Source organism: Dipodomys merriami, unplaced genomic scaffold (assembly GCF_024711535.1).
Source record: "Dipodomys merriami isolate MVZ:Mamm:240054 unplaced genomic scaffold, mDipMer1.0.p SCAF_64, whole genome shotgun sequence".
Lineage (NCBI taxonomy): Eukaryota > Metazoa > Chordata > Mammalia > Rodentia > Heteromyidae > Dipodomys > Dipodomys merriami.
The window spans coordinates 5,081,167-5,103,520 of NW_027206224.1; the positions used below are offsets into that span (position 1 = coordinate 5,081,167).

At 40.4% G+C, this 22,354-nt stretch overlaps 1 protein-coding gene across 5 annotated transcripts in view; it reads left to right on the forward strand.

The window, feature by feature from the left end:
- The window catches only part of LOC138815453 (cadherin-11), a 145,456-nt gene that overhangs the window by 50,041 nt on the left and 73,061 nt on the right, over positions 1-22,354 (forward strand). For 4 of the 5 annotated variants that reach the window (XM_070004887.1, XM_070004886.1, XM_070004888.1 and 1 more), the window contains exon 2: positions 13,736-13,853. The gene's annotated coding sequence lies outside the window, so the exon portion shown is untranslated. The remainder of the gene's footprint in view (positions 1-13,735; positions 13,854-22,354) is intronic. The other variant, XM_070004890.1, reaches the window with a different exon arrangement.

A 22,354-nucleotide genomic window follows, 5' to 3' on the forward strand; every position in this document is an offset into this window, starting at 1 on the left:
GCTGCTATTCTGAATGAGGGGTATTCTGTACTTAAATGTTCTACTGTTACAGCAAGGCACTTCTGATTTTATGATGACATAAGGTTATAATTCTTGAATCAGCCCAAGAATTATATGAGAGGAATAGAATGGGATTATTAAATAGCTCTCAAAGCCCACAAGGCCCTTGACATCAGTTACTTCATCCTGAGTCAGACTGTCAAAACATTAACGATCTTATTTCTCTGATGACAAAAGCGTCCTTGAAATATGAATAGGGGAAAACTCAGAATTAGTCAATAGCCCCTTTTTTGATTTGTTTAAAAGAATAATTTAAATAATCAAAAACTTTGAAGATGAACATCTTTTCTTATTGCTAGGAACATCAGGGTTTTTTTTTTTTCATTTCTGATAATTGGTAACATTTTAACTGGAAGGCCAAACAACACAAGTAACAAAAACTTAAGACTACTATTCTTTAAGATTTCTTGTAGTAGAAACAAGTAGATGTGTGTGTGTGTGTGTGTGTGTGTGTATATATATATATCCTGTTCATATAAATCTCTGTGTTCACTCTTAGTTCAAACCTATTAGGATTCCTTCTTTAATGAGGTTACATGTTTTTAGGCAATGAGTCTTCCCACAAGGATCTAGAAATGACTGGACTTCCTGCAGTAGGCTGAGTTTCATTAACTGCTTGCATCATAATTTGGCAAGGTCATTTGAGAAAGCCATCTTACACCACTAAAGTAGCCTCCTACATGCAATTACACTCCCTCATCTGGCCTGTCCTTTTCTTTGGTTCTCTCTTATTTTGAGACCTCTTTTTATTCCTATCCTCCACCTACTTCCTTTGTGCTCTACATTTGCTTTGGATTAAGCCCTGCCGCCTGGTGTGTTGGGAAAGGGAGGGAAGACAGGGACTCTTAGACTCACCCACTCACTGAACTATGCTTCTTCCTTCTATTCCTTTCCCCCTCCCTCTTTTCCCCCCCTCCACCTTTCTCTCCCTTTCTTATTTTCTTTCCTCCTTTCCCTCTCTCTATCCTTTCCTTATTCTCTCCTTCTCACCTTATCTTGGCTCTTGCTTTCTTTGTGCTTATCGTGGCAAAGTGACCGACATAGAATTGCTCTATGGATAATGATTGAAAAAGTGCAAAAATGAAGGGATGAATCTATGAGAATTCATAGTACGGTAAGGCATTACCTTGTCTACTGTGAGTGAATAGCAGATCTAGGAAGACTTTGCCTCGGCTGGTCCTTTACCTGTAATGCTCCCCTTTTCCTTTCCCATGTCCTCACACTTAGATCTATGCAAGGCCTTACAGCATCCACATTGTCTGCCAGTGCCCAGTCACCTGTCCATCATGTTCATCTGCCCATTCCAAATGGAATTTGTGGATTCATTGTTCTTAATTATTTGCCATTGATTCCATGAACTTTATGTATTTTTTTTGTTTTTAGTGCTAGAAATTGAACCTAGACAATTACTTTACCTCTTGAGTGATGCCCGCCATCTTTTTGTATTTATTTATTTATGTATTTATTTTCTGCTTTTGGGGTTTGAATTCAGGCATTGGGCATTGTGCCTGAGTTTCTTTTGCTCAAGGCTAACACTCTACCACTTGGGCCACAGCTCCACTTCTGGCTTTTCTTTTTTCTTTTTGATAATTTATTGGAGGTAAGAGTCTCATAGACTTTCTTGTCCCACCTGGCTTCACACCCTGATCTTCAGATCTCAGCCTCCTGAGTATCTAGGATTATAGGCATGATCCACTGGGTGCCAGGCTTTATTTTGTTTTCAAGGTAGAATCTCACTTCCTCTTGCTTGGGCTGGCTTCAGACTTACAATCCTGTCTATATCTCACCTAAGTGGCTGGAATTACAGGTCTTCAGCACCATATCTGGTGTCATGCAAAATTTTGTACGGAAGATTTTACTTAAAAAGCTAATATTTCTAAACTAAATAAAGTCGACCTGTGTATTTAATAGAAGAAAAAAGAGAAAGGTGAAACCCCAGAATCTCCCCCCTCCCAGGTCTCCCCAGTCCGCCATTTCCAGTGGCCTTCTGACAGGCTTTAAGGAATCCTCAGGTTCTGCTATGCCTAGTGAAGGAAATCACCAAATTATATCATCACCAAATTACCATTTGGCTCTTATATCCTGTGATTTATGGTTTCTGTGTTTGTGTTTACAGTTGGCAGTAAATGCAGATGATTAGAAGAGTAAGCATTATGATTTAGGAGTTCTAGCCTGGGCATGGGACAGAGGATCTGCTCACTGTAACTTTCCAGAGATTGGAGTGGCAGGCAAAAGGATGGGAACATAAGTCTTTATCTGAAATGTTCAGGTCCAAGTGGTTGAGGAAGATGGTGCAGGTGGAAGGTGTGGCCTCTTCACTATACAGGCACTGGACTTCAGCTGTGTGGACATGTCTGTGTTGACATGACATTTCTGCCTTATGAGCCTTTTAAGAATAGTCTTTGTGTCACTCATTGCTGTCTCTCTTTTCACTGTGCACTTGCTGGAGGGGAGCTCTGATAGGAATACAGCCTTATCTGCTTCCCTAGTGACCTGGCCACTGTCTGGCACAGGAGACGGTCAGGAAATATTTCATAATGATGAGTGACTGACAAAAATGCCTCGTGTGTGTGTGTGTGTGTGTGTGTGTGTGTGTGTGCGCGCGCGCGCGCGTGTGTGTGTGTGTGTGCGCATGCACAAGTGTGGGCAAGTGTGTGTATGTATGTGTTTGCAACAAAAGGTTGGGAAGCTAGATTACATGAGGTAATATTGGATCAAGGATCTTAGAGGACAAGATTTTTGTTTCCTTTAAACATTTTTTAAAATTTTATTTTATTGTATTGCCAAGGTGATATACAGAGGGGTTACAGTCCCATAAGTAAGGTAATGAGTACATTTCTGTCAAACATTGTTACACCCTCCTTCGTTTCCTTCCACCCCCCCCCCCAGTCCCCTCTCCCCAGTTGTAAAGTTCATTTCCAACATAGGGTCTTGTGAGTATTGCTTTTGCATTGGTTCATTCTTCGTCCTTTCTCTCACCATTTTGTTATTTCTCTTCCCTTCCCCAAATCAGATAAATGTATATACAAGACAAAGGGTACCAAAATAAAAAACAGTGACAATAGGGGATAAAACAAGGGGAAAAAATGAAAGAAAAGGAAATAACTTCACACAGTCCATTCAAGAAAGAAACGAGGGTTTCATATGTTGTTTCTGTATGTTGGAGTTCATTTCGGTTAGCATAATTTTATATGGTCATATGTCCATTGCAATTGAGCTGTTGTGATTCTTTGCTAGGACTATTCTAGACATATACTAATTGAGGGAAACCTTGGAGCCTATGTTTCTTTGGGCCTGGCTTACCTCACTTAATATGATTTTTTCCAAGACTTTCCATTTCCTTACGAATGGGGCAATGTCATTCTTTCTGATGAAGGCATAGAATTCCATCGTGTGTATCTACCACATTTTCTTGATCCATTCATCTACTGAGGGGCATCTGGGTTGGTTCCATATCTTAGCTATGGTAAATAATGCAGCAATGAACATAGCTGTGCTGGTATCTTTACGATGGCCTAGTTTGTGATCATTTGGGTAAATGCCCAGGAAAGGATCACAGATACTGGTGGGGATGTGGCCAAAACAGAACATTACTACACCATTCATGGGAATGTAAATGGGTTCATCCATTCTGGAAAGCAGTATGGAGGTTCTGCAAAAAGACAAGATTATTCTTATGAGGAAAAGAATCAGAAAGGGTCTTCCATCCAGAGGTAGAAGTAGGAATAAAGGAAGTAGAATGAAACATCAAAGTAAACTGAGGAAAAACAGTGGATTCCTAGAAGCGTCCACCCCAGCCCAAGTAGAAAGTCAGCTGAGGTTAGCTCAAAGATGGCCTTCCCTAAAAACAGAGTGAGGGGGCTGAATGAATAGGAATGGGAGTTCTGAAGTCAGAGTATCTTTGTAGAAATCTCTACAAGTTGAATGAGTAAGCTGAGCTGTTGACCTTTTCTGTCTTAGATGTCTTTACTTTACAATAGGGGCAATCAATGTGGCAGTGCATTTAAGCATAGCACCTGGGCTATGCTTAAGCATAGGGCTTAGGTAGTATTCCAAAAAAGAAAATACTGATTCAATGAATGATCTTGTTGTCCCTGTTCGATTGGGGGCAGAGGTAGGAGGATTGAAGTCAATAGCCAGCTCAATCAACACGGTGAGACTGTATCTGAAAAGCAAATAATAATAATGATAATAATCGTAATAGGGTAATGGGTAGTAAAAGGGTTCTAGTGGTAAAGCATCTTGCCCAGCAAGCTCAAGGTTCAAATCCAACTATGGATCCAGAACTGAAACCAGGAGTGGCATGAGCAGATCTGTGGTTTAAAGTGAGCATGTAGTAGCTGAGTAGAAGATTCCCTGGTCTCACGGCCTCCTGATAAAAGGGAGCTGTTGAGCATCCTCTCCTCCTCTGATCTGGGGAAGATGCTGAGCTGCTCGTATGTGGGAGTACTGCTGTTCTATCATGTTCAGTTGTTTTAGTTCCATTACAGGTACTCTTAAGAATATTACTCAGTACCTAATTGAGAAGTGATGAGATCATGTGCTGGGCCTTAGTATCCAGAAAGGCTGTGATCTAACTGGGAGCCAGTTTTAATACTGCAAGCATTGTGGTCCTGTGCCTGATGGTGTGTCCCCATCTTTTTGTATGGTACAGACCTTGTGCCTATGGCATGCACATAAGGCCAGGCTTTGCAGACAAGCCTTGTTTTAAATTATTTCTTATTGCAATCTCTCCTTTTCCTATCACATAAAACATATTTTTGTACTGTATGCATCCTTTTAAGTGGTCTTAAATTTAATTTGGAATACAATGACACATAATTATATAAAATTTTATATATATATATATATATATATATATAATATGAGATTTTAGGGAAGATATGAGATAGATTTGGGGCCTGTAGACTTTTCAACCTAGTTTCTTCTTCAGTAAGATCTAGTACCCTGAAGCTATTAGGCTCTGCTCTCTCTTCTGTTGCCAGGTCATGATGGATATTTGTGTCTCTCTGCAAATCTTTTCTATCTTTGGAAGAGAATGACCATCACTCTTTGTGGTTCCTTTACATACCTGACCCAATGCATGATATTAATGAGGCCATAGCTAAGAGATACTGAGATGTGAGAGGCAGGGGCTATAGCTGATGATACTGCTGCAGGCTCTGCTATTGAATCATTTTCCACTCAGAGCCTCAGTTTCCCCTTCCTGGAGAAAAGTGAAGACGGATTGATTTTAATCAATTCCCTTCCCCGTCCTTCAAGTTTGCTTTCATAGAATCTGGGTACCACTGTCATAGTTAATTCTTCATATTTTCTTTGATTCCTTGTACTTTCCTTAAATATTTTTTGAATTAAATTATGTTGCTATCATTGAGGGGAAAAACAGTTCCTCTTGTCATAAATATGTTAGCACAAAAATTGATATCATTAAAGGGAAATGGTATAACTGAAGCTATTCTGAGCAGAGGCTTCTTTCTCTCTTTGCTAAAGGAAAGTTCACAAGGATGTAGAAGCTTACTTGTTACTGAGATCACAGTTGAAAGTATAGTAGTATTGTAGTATTTCTATGCCCTGATTCATTGCTATTTAATACCAAATAATAACCAGCCTGATTTGTGGACACCCATTTTGTCTGAGATATCGCACTAAATTTTAGTTATGATGCTATTGTAAGAGAACAACAATAATTTTTGGCGATGAAGCCAATTAGTATTGAGTGAGCAGTCACTCTGTGCCAGAAACAGGATGGTAATTTGCTTGCACTATCTCCTTGGCTCCACAAAGCTCTGTAAGGTGTTTATGATCCTAGCTACTTGGGAGACTGAGATCTGAGGATCTTAGTTTAAAGCTAGCCTGGGCAAGAAAGGTTTGTTGATGCTCACTTAAGCATCAAAAAAGCTATAACATATCAGGTAAAATATCTAAAAATCAAGCACATTATTTACTTGGCTTTTAAAATCAAATCAGAGAAGATTCAAATCAAGACAATGAGGCAATGAGGAGAATGAATGAGTCCTGATTCGAAGAACTCATAGGTCTTAGACCCTCAAATGGAAACCCATATGTTAGAATGCAAGTTCCTCATCCTGGCAGGCGCTGGAGTGTCCTGCCAAGGTCTGTTCAACCTCACAGCATGGCACCTCCACTTGCTTTCTGTATGTTGGGTGACTACATCCACTTGGTTGGGATGGTGTGTGTTCTATAGGTGTTCTTGGAGGCCACCCTGTCCTTGCACATGCTAAATGTTGGCTGTGCCTACACATCACCTCGAAAGATAAAGCATAACTGACTCATCCAGGTCTCCTGTACCCTTGATGACCCTTTAGAGATACCCTTTCCCCTAACAATGAGTTTGACACAGAGATTCTCCATTTATGTTAGATGGAAGAGAGGTATGAGCTCTTACCTCAGAGTTTTTAACTCAGATTGGAACATAGTACCAAGGAAACTGGTTGTCATGATTATAAATATTGGCGGAGTAGAAAAGAATCGCATTTGCCCATCAAATCTACCAGTGGGCACTCAATGTCAAATCAGCTTCATAACTTGCATATAAAGAATATAGTTTAACTATTTCCAGAGATTAACAACCAACTTATGAATAACATTTGTATATGTGTGTATAGATAAAATGTACATATTGCTATCTTATGTATCCATCTGAAGTTCTCAGCCTAGCCTGCGTGAGGAAGGTCATGAGACTTTTATCTCCAATGAAGCACTAAAAAAGTCAGAAGTACAGCTATGGCTCAAGTGGTAGAATGCTAGCCTTGAAAACAGAAGATCAGGACAAAAGCCTAAGACCTGAGTTCAAGCTCCAGGCCAGGTGTGTGTGTATGCATGCACAATACACACACACACACACACACACACACACAAGTTCATAAGTAAATATGATAACAAATTCACCCCATCCCCAAGTCTCTGACAGGACTGCTTCTCTGTCACTCCCAAAAGTTGGTCCCAACTCAGTCTGAAAAGATGATACAACTCTATTCAGATGCTGCAATGTTTTTTCCCCTCCTGAATCTTCATTCTTAACAGTGAAATTGTTAAAAGTAAGCATCACTTTTAACCATTCAAGAGATTTTTTTTTAAAGGATGAAAAGAAAGAAAGGCCTGTGGACCTTGGAGATGTCTGTTTTCCTGTGGGAAAATTAGATTCTTGATACTGGCAAGTGACTTTTCCCAGCACCTTCAAGAGCATCCAACTTCACGTAAACCATTGAAGAAGGCAATCCCACCAATAAAATGCAGCAAAGGAAACTGAAGCCTTTTAATGCCCTGCATCGCCCTTGAATATCGAATGACAGTACTTGATGAGGTATGATGAGGGGGCAGGGAGGCCTTTGGCCTTCTCTTCCTGGCCCAATGCAGCCCCTCTCTGGTCAAACTGGTGTTTGTTCTTGGAGAAAATTACATCTCCACTAACCACAGTCCTTCAGAAGCATGTGTGCCTGGCTGAGATGATAATGCTAAGGCCCCTTTCTTTCAAGCAATTCTGGAGCAGGTAGTTTGTGTCTTTGTCAACTGAATCTCTGGTGGGCAAGAAAGCATGCAAACATTTTGCATTTCTGTTGATCACAGGCACTTGAAGACTTCCTAGTGTGTATCATTAGAATGTCTCAGAGGAGGTAAATAACAACATTTTTTTCCTCTTAATTTTACCACTCAAAAGGACAACCCTACTTAATTTGGAGAAACCTTATATTATTTCTTTCTGAGAGTTAATGACCCTGGAGGGAATTCTTTCCTATTACAGTATATCATAAATCAATCACATTGCTATGCACAGGCCAGTTTTTTATTGGTGTATATTAAGTTGTACCTAGTAAAGAGTTTTATCATGACAGTTTATTTTTCTTTATGGTGAGAAGAGAGCAGGCTAGGACTATTTGAACACACAGAAAATACTCTTCAGTACAAGTGCTTATGTAGTTGTGATACTTCTCTGACTTTGAGGGACTTAGAGATTTTTATTCTCCTAAATTTGCCAATAATCTGATTCTTTGGTTGTACAGAAGTTGTCTAGATTTGATCAAAGGTTACAAATACTGACTCAGATTTCTGGTGTGGTCAAAAACATTATGCTCTTCATTCTACTTGGAGTTCTCTTGTTTTAAGGGCTTCTTCCTCTGGGAAGTCCTGCATTCTAGCAAAGTGCTACAGTTTTATTTTCTTGTGCTTTTATTTTATTTTTAAATCAGTGGACTAATTCTCCAAAATGATGTCCTAATTTACATTTGAAGGATGCAACTGAATACAGTAGTTGAAAGAACTGCTGTAGGATCCAATGACCTGCCTCCAACTCCTGTCTTTACTGGTTTGTGTTTAAAGACAACTTCATTCACCATTTTTTTCCAGTCCTGAGGCTTGAACTCAGGGACTGGGTACTGTCCCTGAGCTTCTTTTTCTCAAAGCTAGCACTCTTCCACTTCAGCCACAGTGCCACTTCCAGCTTTTTCTGTTTATGTGGTAATGAGGAATTGAACCCAGGGCTTCATGCATGCTAAACAAGCACTCTACCACTAAGCTACATTCCCAGCCCTATATTCATTCTTTTTATACTTTAATTTCCACTTGTAAAATAAAATAATAAAAATAAACAGTGTACAACTTAAGCATAGTACTCTGATTGTTACAATATTAAATTAAAATAGCAAAGATTAAATTAATATAGGAAAGTACTTAGCCAAACAGTCAACATATCACAGACTCTCAGTATACATTAACCACCATGTCTGCCTATTTAGATAAAGTGGTATGCATGAAACACCCAGCTCCTCAAGGATACAGAATTGCTGAGAGAATTAGCATCATGTGTACATGACTAGGATCATGCCTTAAATCCCAAAAGATGGCTTGATGTCTCACTTGCAATGGGAATGATTCAGAAAATAATCCTTATAATCTCTCAAACTCAACAACAACATGTGCATTTAAATGCCTGTCAGAAAATACCTGTTGTTTTTCATGTCTTTTCTGATTGTTTGCAGAAAGACAACTTAACTGTAACATCACTGACTTTATTTTAGGAAACAAATAAAATGGTGCCACACTGCATTTATCTCATTTGAGTAACTTGGGCCAGGTGAGGATTTCATTACAGTCCTTCAAAGCAAATGACTAACTGCTCTTGTCATTTGACATCACATGAATTGAAAGGGCGAAGGTTATTTGCAGATATTTAGAAAATGAAAAGCAATATAGTTTTGTGATTGTTCTCTGGTTAATTACTATTCATGGCCAGTGTAACATTCCGATTCCTGTTGAGGGTTAGCAGTATACTGATCCAGGCTAATAAAAATGAGATTAAGATGTGGTTTCAGTCCTTGGATACAAAGTTGGAAGGAGCTGCTAGCCATGTGTACCAGGAGCTCTGACTATAACAGAGAGAAAAAGCAATGAAGTGCTGTAAAGGAATTCCATTTGGTGCCCTCAGGGTCTCCTGAAGTCCAGAGTTCAAACTGTAAGAAGTTCTAATGGAAGAGTTTACATGCCAGATGGGTGAATAGCAGAACTTATTGGAGTAGGAGTTGAAGTATGCATTTGGGGCCTGGGAAAGACCTATGTGGTTAATACGGATGTCTCCTGACCTAATAGAAAACCTCCTGAGAGTTTTAATATTAACAGATTCTTTATATATACATATATATATATACACACACACACACACATATATAATATATAAATTGCCATCTATCTAATTGGTGACTTTCGTTTTGCCATATGCATTATATTCCAGTATAATGTATATTCATTCATGACAAAAAGGCAAATAAGTAAACTAAACCGACCTAAAAAAGGACATAATGGTTGCCCATATATGGTCATATATAATTGATCACATGAGTGTTGACTGCTTTGAGACCAGTAATTATTTATCATACCTTACTCGACTCTCTAGATATTTTTAAAAGTTGTCTTAATGTGTGATTATATTTCTTTTGTTCACCTTGTCACTTCCACAGAAAAATGCAAAAGTGACATGGCTAACAGAGCAAACTACAATATAGTCTTAGGGAAAAGCTTTGGGGTTTTATTCTGTTCTGGGTATTGCCAGAGTGTGTCAACCAAACACATAGGTGGAATGAAGAGATACAACTTTTATAATGGGTATACTTAGCCTTTCCTTCTTAGTCTTACCTTTTCTTCCCTTGTTACTCACTCAGTAGAGCAGTTATCATGGGGGTGTGAAAAGAAGGCCAGGACCTCTGGATGCAAGGATATAATTTAGATTGGAATTCCCATTGTATTAATTAGCTTGGTTATCCTGGACAAGTTGTTTAACTTCTCCAAAGTTCACTTCCATCCTCTTCGGGGATAGAATCAACAGAATAAAATAAACCATCTCTCTTCCAGTGTTGTTGGCAACATTAACTTAAAAATCACACGCTGAACACCAAAGTCATAATATCAAGGATGTACAGCTGATAGCAATAAAACTGGAGCTTTTCAGTATTGTGATTGCTAATATGCTAAAGAAGAAGTGAAACTGTTGTCATTGGGGGGAGAATGGGGTTCGAATGTAGAGGAGCCGGAGGTGTGCTCATATGCTAGATGACTGTTTGTTTATTCATTTCCCAAAGATATTACAAAGGCTGTGAATATTTATTTAGTTCTGCTCCCAATAGCCCTTCTAATAGGGAATTATTTGGGTACAACGAAAGACATTTGTAAATGCGGCTGATAAGACTGGCGCTGGACAAGGAGCGTTTTGTTGGACACAAGAATTCTATTATCCCTGGCTTCAGTTGTCAAGTGCCCAGAAAACCCAGAATTTATGGTGGTAGCACAATGGCCCTTTCACGGCCTAGCGAAAGAGCTGTGAGATCCTGCTCCCCGGCTTTTCAGGGCTTCTAATCTTTTTATCGGGTCAGGACAATGCCGGATTCAGCTGCTGCTTGGGCCTCCTGACTGTCCATTGGCCATCAGGTATTGTGCAGTAATTACCATGGTGACAATGGCCTCTGTCTACGCCCGTCCGTCGCTCCTTTGGAAAATGGTGAAGGTTGTCACTTCGTATTAGGTGCCACTAAAGGCACAGCTTACTTAGGGAAACTACTAAAGAGAAATAAAGATCCTCGTGTTAAGAGTTTCATTTAAAGGACTGCTGTGTCAAATCCATTTGGAGCCCCGGCTCTCTTCATGACTGTTTTCTTGTAATTACAATTCGGCATTGGGCATCATATATAGATATAGAGACATGGAGTAAGCAGCCTGGGGCATGAGCTGTGGGTTAATGGCTGCCCTTAACCACACAGTTAAGATCTAAGATCTTAACTTCTTTAAAACTCTTTCTTCAGATGGAACATAGAATGGTATAGAGATGAATACTAATTTGGAGTTAACATGTACAACTCTGCAATTATCTGTTTTGGTTAAGTATTTGTACACCTACCCTAAGTAGGATTTGATGAGTAGTAAACAAACAGTACAACGTAAGACTTCAAATCAAATCGGGTGCTGATGGCTCATGCTGGTAGTCCCTCCTAACTGAGAGGCAGAAATCAGGAGGATTGCTGTTTTAGGCTAGCCCTGGCCAAAATGTTCACAAGAGCCCACTAAACAGAAAAAGCTGGATGTGGTGGCAGACAGCTGTCACACACCAACTACAACAGGAAGTGTAAATAGGAGGATTGAGGTCTAGGCTGGCCCAGGCAAACAGATATAACCCTATCTCAAAAATAATCATAGCAAAGAGGGCTGGAAATATGGCTTAAGCAGGAGAGCTTAGTTCATGGCTGTAACTTCCAAAATTTTGTTTTAACATCACCTTTAAGATATAAAGATTCACTGATACCAGTGCAAATGAAATTCAAGGTGTGATTCATCCTGAAAACAATTATTTCACCTATAGCTTATGACACTGAATAAATTACATGCATATACAGTTATCATGGTGGACAGGCAGGAATAGAAAGGTATTTTTGTGCTGTTAGGGAGAAATTGGAAAGAAGGATGGAAGGAGTGATAGATCCAAGCTAGTCTCAATCTAGTAAGGCAAATTCCTTTAAATCTTCAGGATTACAACTAAGTCTCTTCAGTTTGAAATTTTGCTCTTTGGATATACTGCGGCAAATATACTTCCTTTGAGGCTCATATAATGTCTCTTGTGCTGTATTTCACTGAATACCCAAGCCCAGCTCAGATTCACATGGAAAAGGCCTGCACTAGGGCTATGACATGTAAGTAGGTGATTTATTGGTGGGATCATTTTTGCTGACCGTCCACAATATATAAGGTAGTTGCTAGGTAGAATCTTTCCTTATAAGTTATGTATTGTGTGGACTGTTCCATGGACTTTTTCCATGGCTCCTTTTGCATCCGGGAACAAAATCACAGTGCTACTCTGTTCTTGATATCCTGGTACCACCACAGGAGAAGGCCATGCTATTGTTCTAGTTGCAACAGTGCTACAATGTGCTATACATAAGCATATATCATAAAAGATTTAACTTTTACCTACAGCCCTTGAATAAGAAGGATTTGGGTCAGTGGTGTTTTTGAGGTGTTGTGTTGAGGACCTATTAGATGGAGGTAAGATGAGGCATGGAAAGGAATGATGTCTCAGAGTCAAAAAGAAAGATGATAGAGTCTTTCATCCAGGCCGAGTTGGTTCTAGAATGTGGAAGCTCGGAGGATGAAGGACAGTCAAGAACTCTTTTGTACTGCTTGTAGTAGAGAAGCTCTGCCAGTCAGCACTTTTGCTGGTTCACTGCCTTAGTTTTTAAAGATGACATCTGTTTAGACACTCCATATTCTTCTCTTCATCCATTCAACAAATACACCAACAGCTGTTCTGGATTAGGGAATGTGTTAGACACTTCATTAGATATGACGATGAATCAGATCAGAATTCAGAAAGAACATAGCCCCCACACAGAAAACCAAGAGTGTGGTACAAGGAGAGGGAGAATGCATGAGGGAGTTGAGGAGGATGTGCAGCTCTTAGGTTGAAGCTTTGACCTTCTGGAATGGGAAGGACAACCCCTACCACCGTAATTACTCTTCCTCTTTATCCTTGATCCTTTGGTCCATGGAGCTCTGGTACTTTCTCTTTTTAGGAAGGAAGGAAGGAGTGATTTTGGACTCAGAGTGTATGTTTTACATAAATGGTCTCCAAGACTTCATATCTTCCCTCACATATTTATTGTTATGTTAGTCCTTAAGCAAATGGATGTGAAGTTGCATGGTTGTTGGATATCATCAAAGTACTAAGTGCATTCACAACTGGTAATGTCACTATTCTGGCATCTCTAGTGTCCACAGTGAAATTTTTTTCTACTTTGCATATAGTTGTAATAATTTGTCCATATATATATATATTAACCTATTTAGACTGATACTTTCTTTTCCGTATTTTGTTTTTGGTATTACTGGGAATTGAGCCCAGGACCTCATTGATTGAACTCAGGGCACTCAACTCTTTGAGATAAGTCTCTAGTTCTTTCATTTTCAGTATGGTTTTCACATTAGTGTCTCATACTTTTGCCAGGGTGGCTTCAGACAGTGATCCTCCTACCTCTGCCCACCCAGTAGCTGTGATTATGGATATGTACCACCACACCTGGCTTAGACTGATTCGTTTCTAAGAGTCTTATATAAATGTTTATCCTCATTGATTCATGTCAATTCTAAGATACTCATGGTGCTTCATTTTTTTTTTTTTTAGCAGAAATCACTGTGCACATTTGGCTTGGTGGCCCTGTGTTCGTCATTAGTTGAGGAACCAATCAGATGGGGGAAGTGTGTTACAGAAATTGGCAGCAAGTGTCCAATGGGTGAATAAGGTAAGCCGGATCAACGTTACTAAACGATTCACATGTTAATATAGATACGTGGAGGTGGCAATCATATTTTCAGGTTCACTCTGGGACCTGACTTCATTTTAGACCTTCGTCAAACCCCAAATAGAATCTGAGCAAGGGAAAAGCAGACCTTGGACTCTGAATTATTCAGTGTTGTTATTGGGTTCTCTTTATTGTCCAGCTATGATGTACCAATACAGTGATTATCATCTTTCTGCATATAACAGATGTTAAGTAGAGAGAACAAACTAAAGATTATAGTTCTTTAGTCAGGCCTTGACAGAGCGGCTGAGCTGTCTCCCATGTTGCTTTCTCCCCCTCTTTTCTTTCTCTTAAAAAGTCTTCTTAAAATAGGAACAAGGTGACTTACATTCTGTAAGGAAAAAAGATTTCTAGAAGGCTGAACCTTTAAGACCCCAAACCACAGAAGACTTGCTCAGAAGCCAGGAGGCTTGATTTCAGTTCTCAGGCTGAGCGCTGACACTCTGACTGCGTGCCCTTGGGTTAATGGGCTCTTTTCTGGGACACAAGGGTGACTGACTGGTCCCAGCCTTTCTAACAGTTCTTAAGTTTTAGAATTTTACAAATCCATTTGCCTTCATTCTTCCTGTCCAGTGGTGTCTCTATTTTCATAAGCAATCCAGACATCCAGCCAGGTATGGTAGCATAACAGACTTTCTACACTGTGCTCAAGGGTTTCTCACACAAACACACATCTATGTCTAACAGCTGTCTTAAGTACACAAGTCCAACGAACTTGATGAATTTCTCTTCTAGCCTTGATTGGTTCTGTGTCTCCAGGTCTCACGTTCCAGTGAGTTACATCATAGTTCACCCAGACAAAAACATGGGAGAAATTCTTCATATCTCTCAGTTTAACCACGTCCCATAACAATTGATTGCAATACATTCCTATTGATTCTGCTTTCAATTGCTTCTGGAATGACTTTGATTGCTCTATTTCTATGGCCAACATCCAGATGCAAGCCAAATCTGTTTCTAGTGTGACTGACATTGCCATTGAACAGGTCTTTTGTCCTCCAGGAATATTTTCCCCTCCATGGCTCCAAAAGGTTCCATCTTCCACACACATTCTGAACCATATCCCTAAATCCCTATATATCTATCAGTTTATCCTTTGGAATTGGAGAGTCAGAAACTCCTTTACAAGCTTCTAGAACCCTTTAAGTAAAGGAGCCACTGTTTTGCTGACCAGACTTGCCTCTTAGTTACTCTCTGTCCACACTCAGACATCACAGTACATAACGCTTGTAGGAAAATCTTATTCCCCCAGACTATGCCCTCTGCCTTCACAAGCACACATACTCATTTTGTATCTTAGCCTGGGTTTCTATATCTCTGAAATGTTTTTTTCCCCAATCTTCTATGTTTGAGCTGTGGCACAAACATTGCCAAGTCAGGCTAGTGCTATCTTGGTTTTGGCAGTAATGGACATTATACATAGGGCTTCCCTCCTGCTATCAAACACTCTACCAGTTGAGTCATGCCCATGTCCTTTGCCCATTTTTTTTCTTTCCAAAGAAAAAATATCACAGTTATGCTCAGGCTGGCCTCAGACTATGATTCTTTTACCTCTGTCTCCCATGTGTCTAGAACCACAAATGTCTACTACCATATTTGGCTTGTTTTTTTGAGATAGACTCTTGCTAATTGTTTTGCCCAGCTTGGCCTGAAACCACAATCCCTCTATCTCTGTTTCCTGTTATCTATGTGCTGATGCACACCTACCTCATTCTGTCTTAAAGTTATTGCTTCTCTTAATCCTTTCAAAAGTCTTACTTAGTGGGTACTAGTAATATCCCAAATTATATAAATTATAAAACAATATCATAGAAAATAAGCAAGTTGCCTGTGGAAATATGCCATAACTTTTTTCCTGGGAGTTGTATCAATGGAAAGTCTGAATTAATTTAGAACGTGTGTCTTTTACCAATCTTCTCTCCCATGTTTCCTTTGAATGATTGTGTGAATTTATGGACAGAATAATTTCTTCCACATAAGTCTCTCCCTGTAGCTCACTGAAGCTAAAATTAAATAGAAATCCAACCCCTTCATCTGTTTCTCACAATAACCTTCCAATGTCAGGAGATTTCTCAGCTATTAGATTCTCATGTATGTTTGGGAGAAAAAAAATTCCATTTAGGGAGTCCACAACTTTTTCTTTCATGATCTCTGATCAATATTTGCTTGCAACCCCTCCCCCCAAAAAAATCAATGGATGAAAATATTTTCAGTAGAAGCAATGCTGTATCTCCCTGACTGTGCACCAACCTGCTTTGGAAATTGTCTGCCTGGGACCAGCTCCTGTTATATGCGCATATTTGGTCCTCATTTGCTCTGAAGCCAGGCGCAAGCAGACAAAGCACATCTCTTTTGTGGCTGTGTCTGTGAATGATGATCATCTCATTTCTGCAGAGCCAAATGGGCCTCTTCATTTCAGTAGCTCTTTGAATTCCTCAATAGGATGTGAGAGTGACATTTTCTATTTTTCTAGATAATAAGGACAATTAGAATGAGGTAGCAATGAAACTGAGTCAAAAGTTAAATAGAAAGTACTTGAATTTAATTTCACTTCTAGGAAATCTGTTAGATTTTTCTTTTTCACTTACAAATTAAGAGCAGCCTATGTTGAAGAGCTTTGCATAGTTTTTAATTCATGGAGAGGAAGGAAAATATTTCAATGCCTGTGGAATAAGCGTCAGTATTAGGGGCTGCTGGGACCCTTAAAAATAAAATAAAACGCAGCCGGGTGCTGGTAGCTCATGCCTGTCATCTTAGCTACTCAGGAGGCTGAGATCTGAGGATTGTGGTTCAAAGACAACCCGGGCAGGAAAGTCCATGAGACTTTTATCTCCAACTAACCACCAGAAAACTGGAAGTGGCACTGTGGCTCAAAGTGGTAGAGTGCTAGCATGGAGCACAAGAGTTAAGGGACAATGCCCAGGCCTTGAGTTCAAGCCCCATAACTCTCTGTCTGTCTGTCTGCCTCTTTATCTGTCTGTCTTCTGTCTGTCTCTCTCTGTCACACACACACACACACACACACACACACACACACACACACACACGGCCGAGCTGGATAGGTAACAGTAGCCCATTCCTGTAATAGTAGCTATTTAGGAGGCTGAGAACAGGAGGATTGCAATTCAGGACAAGCTTGGGCATCAACGTTCACATGAATCCTTTTCTCCTTATTACCTGGGTTCACTAGGATGCATCAATCATTCTAAGGAATGTCAAGCACATGACCTGAGGCAGATATTGGAAGGATAACAGACCCAGGCCAGCCAGGGTAGAAAAGTTCATGATAATCCATCTCCATGGAGAAGCTGGATGTAGTGGTCTCCAACAAGGGCAGGAGGACTCAGGTATACAGATCCTGCCTCAGGATCTTGACTAGGCAAGAAGCAAGATTATCTTTTGAAGATAACCAGTAACACTAGAGGTATAACACAAGTAGAGGCATGAGCACCTTTTAGGATAGGATTTTTTTGATATATCATCATGATTATGATTGCATCATAAAGGTAATATACAGAGGGCTTATAGTTACATAGGTCATGTAATGAGTATGCTTCTTTTTGTGCAGTGTCACTGTTTCTGTTGTGCTCTCTCAGGTTTTCTCTAGGATTCTTGTTTTAAGGAGAGAAATTTTTGCACGTAGGGGAGGAAATGGCTTATTTGTGATCATGTCCTGGGTAAAACAAAAGAAACCTACAACTTTATCCCTAGACTCAGATTTCTGTAACCCAGTCAGCCCAGAATGTAATTAATTCTTGATCAGGTACACATGGCATGTCACAAATGCAGGTGGAGATGAAAGACACTTTCCTTGTCTTAAAAGAGCTAACAATCTAGTTGTTGTGTATACAGCAGTCAAAAAAAATCTGAGTTGGAAGGAAAGAGAGGATACAGGTTTACCTCTTGATAACATCTCGGAAACTCTGCTTGAACTTGAGCTTCCTTTCCTGGCATACCTGTCTAAGTAACCCAGGTACTTTCCCACAGCGGGGGATGGAATTAGCTGGGTAGCTCCAGGATAGAGAGATCTCAGTCAGCCCTGTGGCCTTGCTGAGTTTTTGTAGGGCACGGGAACCTGGGAATAAATGTCTTAAAGAAGTGAAAGGGATGTACCTTTTGCAAAAGAAAAATGCACCTGCTGAGCAATAACCAGCAGGGGCTTCTGGTCACAGGTCACCCAATTATCTCTCATTTGCATAGAAGTCAATCCCAGAAAGTGGCGTGGTGGGGGAAAGCTCACCTATTCTGGCAAATTCACCACGCTCTGTATTGTCTCCGACAGCTTGAAAGGTTGGCAGTGGGCTGCCTACCCCTCTGTGCCTGCTGGGATTGTCTATGAATGCACACCGTTCCTATTTTGGGATGTAGGCCACCATGCAGAAGGAGGCCAAGTGTCTGCGTCTGTAGCTGATGTCACTAGAATCATAAACTGCCACTCAGCTTACTTGTTGACTATCTGCTGCAGCTCTTCCATGTGGCTCTCGCCTGGGCATGCAACCAGCATTTTCCTGAGGTTCTTAGGTATGAGGCTAGGTGAACATCCCCCCCTCTGCACAAGAGCAAACTAAAGGAAAAACCCAGTCAGTGCTGTGGTCCTTTCAGCATGCTTTATTTAACTGGTAATGGACAAAGAACACAGGTTGCTATCTACAATAACAATGATAGCTGCTATTTGTTAAGCATGATCATGTACCATGCACTGTGCTACATGCTTTACAGTTAACTTGTTTGGTATTACCAAAACTTTGGTTGACATAGGCACTGTTCATGATTAATTTTTGCCTCTGAAGCTAGTATTCTACTACTTTAGCCACAACTCCACTTCAAGCTTTGTTTATTCCCCCTTCTCCCCCTCCCCCAATGGGGCCTGGGCACTGTCCCTGAGCTTCTTTTGCTCAAGGTAATGCTCTACCACTTGAGCCACAGCACTACTTCTGGCTTTGAGTAGTTTATTGGGGATAAGAGTCTCATAGACTTTCTTGCCCAGGCTGGCTTTGACCTAAGATCCTTAGGTCTCAGCCTCCTGACTAGCTAGGATTACAGGTGTGAGACATTGGCCCTGGCTCACTTCAAGCATTTTTGCTGGCTAATTGAAATAAGAGTCTCATGGACTTTCCTGTTCTGATTACCTTCAAACCACAGTTGTCAGATGCCAGCCTCTTGAGTAGCAAGTATTATAAGCGTGAGCCACCAGCACAGGGCTTCATGATTCCTTTAAAGATGAGAACATCAGGGCTCAGAGAGGTTGTAGAACTTGAAGAGAGCCAGGATGGGTGGATATATTCCTTGGCAGGTTAGTGCAGTGTCTACTGGTCAAATTTTGTTCTAATTCTCCTGGTCTTTGACATGCAGTGCTCACGAAGTTGGGCAAGAGGAAGGTGGAGGACAGTTCTATTATAGTTTTTATCTCCAGAATTCTTTTATTCACTCATAATTTATTTTTATGATTTTTAGTTTTACAAAAGGTTTCCATTCAATATACTGGTCCCTGAGTATGACGTATCTTGATCAATGTCACCCTTCCCTTGTTCTTTCTCCCCCTAACATCTCCCATCCTCTCAAATTTCCTGGTTCCATTTTTACATATGGACATTGAATATTATGACTGTCCATTAAAGTTACTTTTTGTTCTTTTTGGCATGTCCACGTCGAAATCTCCATTTGAGTTTTAAAGATTGCCAGTTAGTTTGAGCTAGGGCAACTGAGCTCCACTAGCTGTGTACATGGTGCCAAAGTTGTAATGATGGACAAAAGCATGGAGAGCACAGGTTTCTCTCCATCATCCATCTCTCTGCACCATTCTTGTTTTGGGTCTTGAATTAGATACTAGGGATGTAGCATACCAAATGCACGTGTTTCAATTAGACAATGAAGTTAAGCTTGTACCTTTAAAGAACTCCCTTTTGGTGACACAGCCAGGCTAGAAAGGCTTAACTGTAGAAGTGACCTGTGAGTTTTAACTTGAACATGGGTAGGGACTTACCAGGAGGAGTGATCAGGAAAGGTTGGTCAGTCCAAAGGACCAGGATAGAAGTTGTTGAGTTCTTATTTCTCATGACTGGATGGAGCCTTCCATGAGACACTTGCATATCTGTAAACAGACAAGAAGTTGATATGGATGACAATAGTTTAGAAATAAAATATGTGAAAAAAGAGTCATGTAGAGAAGTCTCTATTTCTTGTCTTTCAATGTTCTGTAGCCAACCATTGTTTATTTGTTTGTTTGTTTGATTTTTGGAGATTTTCCAGCAGGTGTCCAGACATTTAGAAATATACACACTTGAATCAATGAATACTCTCTCATTTTCCTAAATGCACATAGATGGCATGCAGTTTTGAGCACCTTCTTGCTGTTCTACACACTGACTTCAAGAGACAGGAAAGAAATCAGGTTTTCCCTACCTGTGGTACAGCTTAGATATTGGTTATCCATAGACCAAGCAAGTTTTCTCTCTCTGCCCCTTACTAACGAGATCATCCAGATGTGGTTGCAATTGGAAGCAGTTTCCTCCCAGCCTCACTTTCCCTGAGATCTTCACAGAAACATCAGATCTACCCTGAGGATAGAGACAGAAGAGGGAGCCTTGTTTGGGGCCATTTGATCTTTGGGAAAGGTTTTGACCCCGTCTCCTCAGTTGTTCAGCCACAGCAAGTGTTTCAGGCAGGATAGCATTCTGCTTACACTTGTCTTGTGGGCCCACTGGTCCAGAGTAGTAACTGACAGTCCAGTTGAAATCTAATCACTTGTTTCCGACAACCAGCCATTTAGACAGCATTATGTCTTCTGTTCTGCTTGTCACAGTCAACAAGGCATCTCAAAGGCTGGTGTAGGTTTCCCTGCCTTTGAAGATCAAAGCACCTGAGTCTTGCTCAAATGATCTGTACACTTCCTCTGTTTCCTACCTGGCAAGGGATAGTTTGTACTTAGAGCAAGAGGGCCTTTGAATACTGCCACAGGCAGGAAGTAACTTAGTAAGACCCTGTGACTGGATTGGCAGCCATGTGTATTGGGCCTAAGAGGATTGTTTTCAAATATTTATTCATTCATTCTCTCAGGAGACAATTCCTGAAAGCCTTCACAACATTCTTTCATCTTTCATGTTCCTTGCTGAGACACCCTCTCTCCCCCCCTGCCTCCCCCCACCACATAGACATGCGTGCTCTGTGTGTGCATGACAGACAGATGAAGGAAACAATGGCATCTGAGAAGGATGTGATGGAGTTTCTGAGGAATGCCATTCCTTCCTTCCTTTCTTCATGCATGCATGCATTCATTTAGACTGCTTTCTGTTGTACTTAAGACATGGAGCCTTGTCAGTATGACCATTGCCTTCCCTATGCTTGTGAAACTCACTAGTTGATAAGAATATTCTCTGGTACCTTCTAAATCTAGCCATTTTATCTGTCCCCAGAGTGTTTTAGGAATATTTAGGCCATTTCCCCATTGCACTTCCTGGTTCTTTTAAGTCACAGAATCACCATTTCTTCTGAATGCTACAAACCCAATTTCTCCTACAGCCTTCAGAGAGCTCAGAGCTTGAAGCAATGCAAGATGAGAGAGCAGAGGAAGAAAGGTATCTATAATACTAAAATCTGCCACCAATTTATTGTGATGACCAAGGATACAGAAGGTTACAACCACACACCTGGCAGAGTCCTCCATTTGGAACCTTTAGAGAAATCGTGGAGGGGCCAGCAAGTTCATCTTTTTGAGAAGCTTTGAATCTTAGTATCTGAGCACCATTCCAAATGCTGCTCGGTTGCCTTAGCAACAGTTCTTATACTTTTTATTTAAAATAAAAAGATGTTTTTGGGAAAAAATATGTGGTCACATAACTTACAAGTGCTAGTGAGTAGGTACTTCTCTAAATAAATGTCTACTGGGTTTCTTGAAGTAGCCGATTTCTGTCTATTACACAGACTATTTCAGACTTCCTAATATTCCTAGCAATATTTCAGAATTTGCAATTAAATAATGAACCAATGGTTGGATGTGGCAGTTTATGCCTTAAATACTAACTTCTTCGGAGGGAAAGATGGGGGAAGATTTTATTTCAAGACCAGCCAGCACCAAAAGTTAGAGAAACTCAGTCTCAATCAACAAACCATTTATGGTGCTCACCTATGACTTGCTAGAAAGTTCACAGCCCAAAGCAGGCCCCAGGCAAGTGAGACATTACCTAAAATATAAACCTAGAAGCAAAACAGGCTGGAGGCAAGGCTCTTATCGTAGAGTCTAACAAGTACAAAGCCCTTAGTTCAAATCCCAGTACCACCAACCAACTAATCGGGAAAGCAAATCAAAAGAACCCAGGAAGCTTGTCATGCCTTGCCTACTCCCAATTGTGTACATCATTAGGATGCCATGGAAGAGAAAAGGCCCTGTGGTTTGTCTCATCTTGCTTTCATCAGGGCTTTGAGCTATAGTACATCTACCTTCT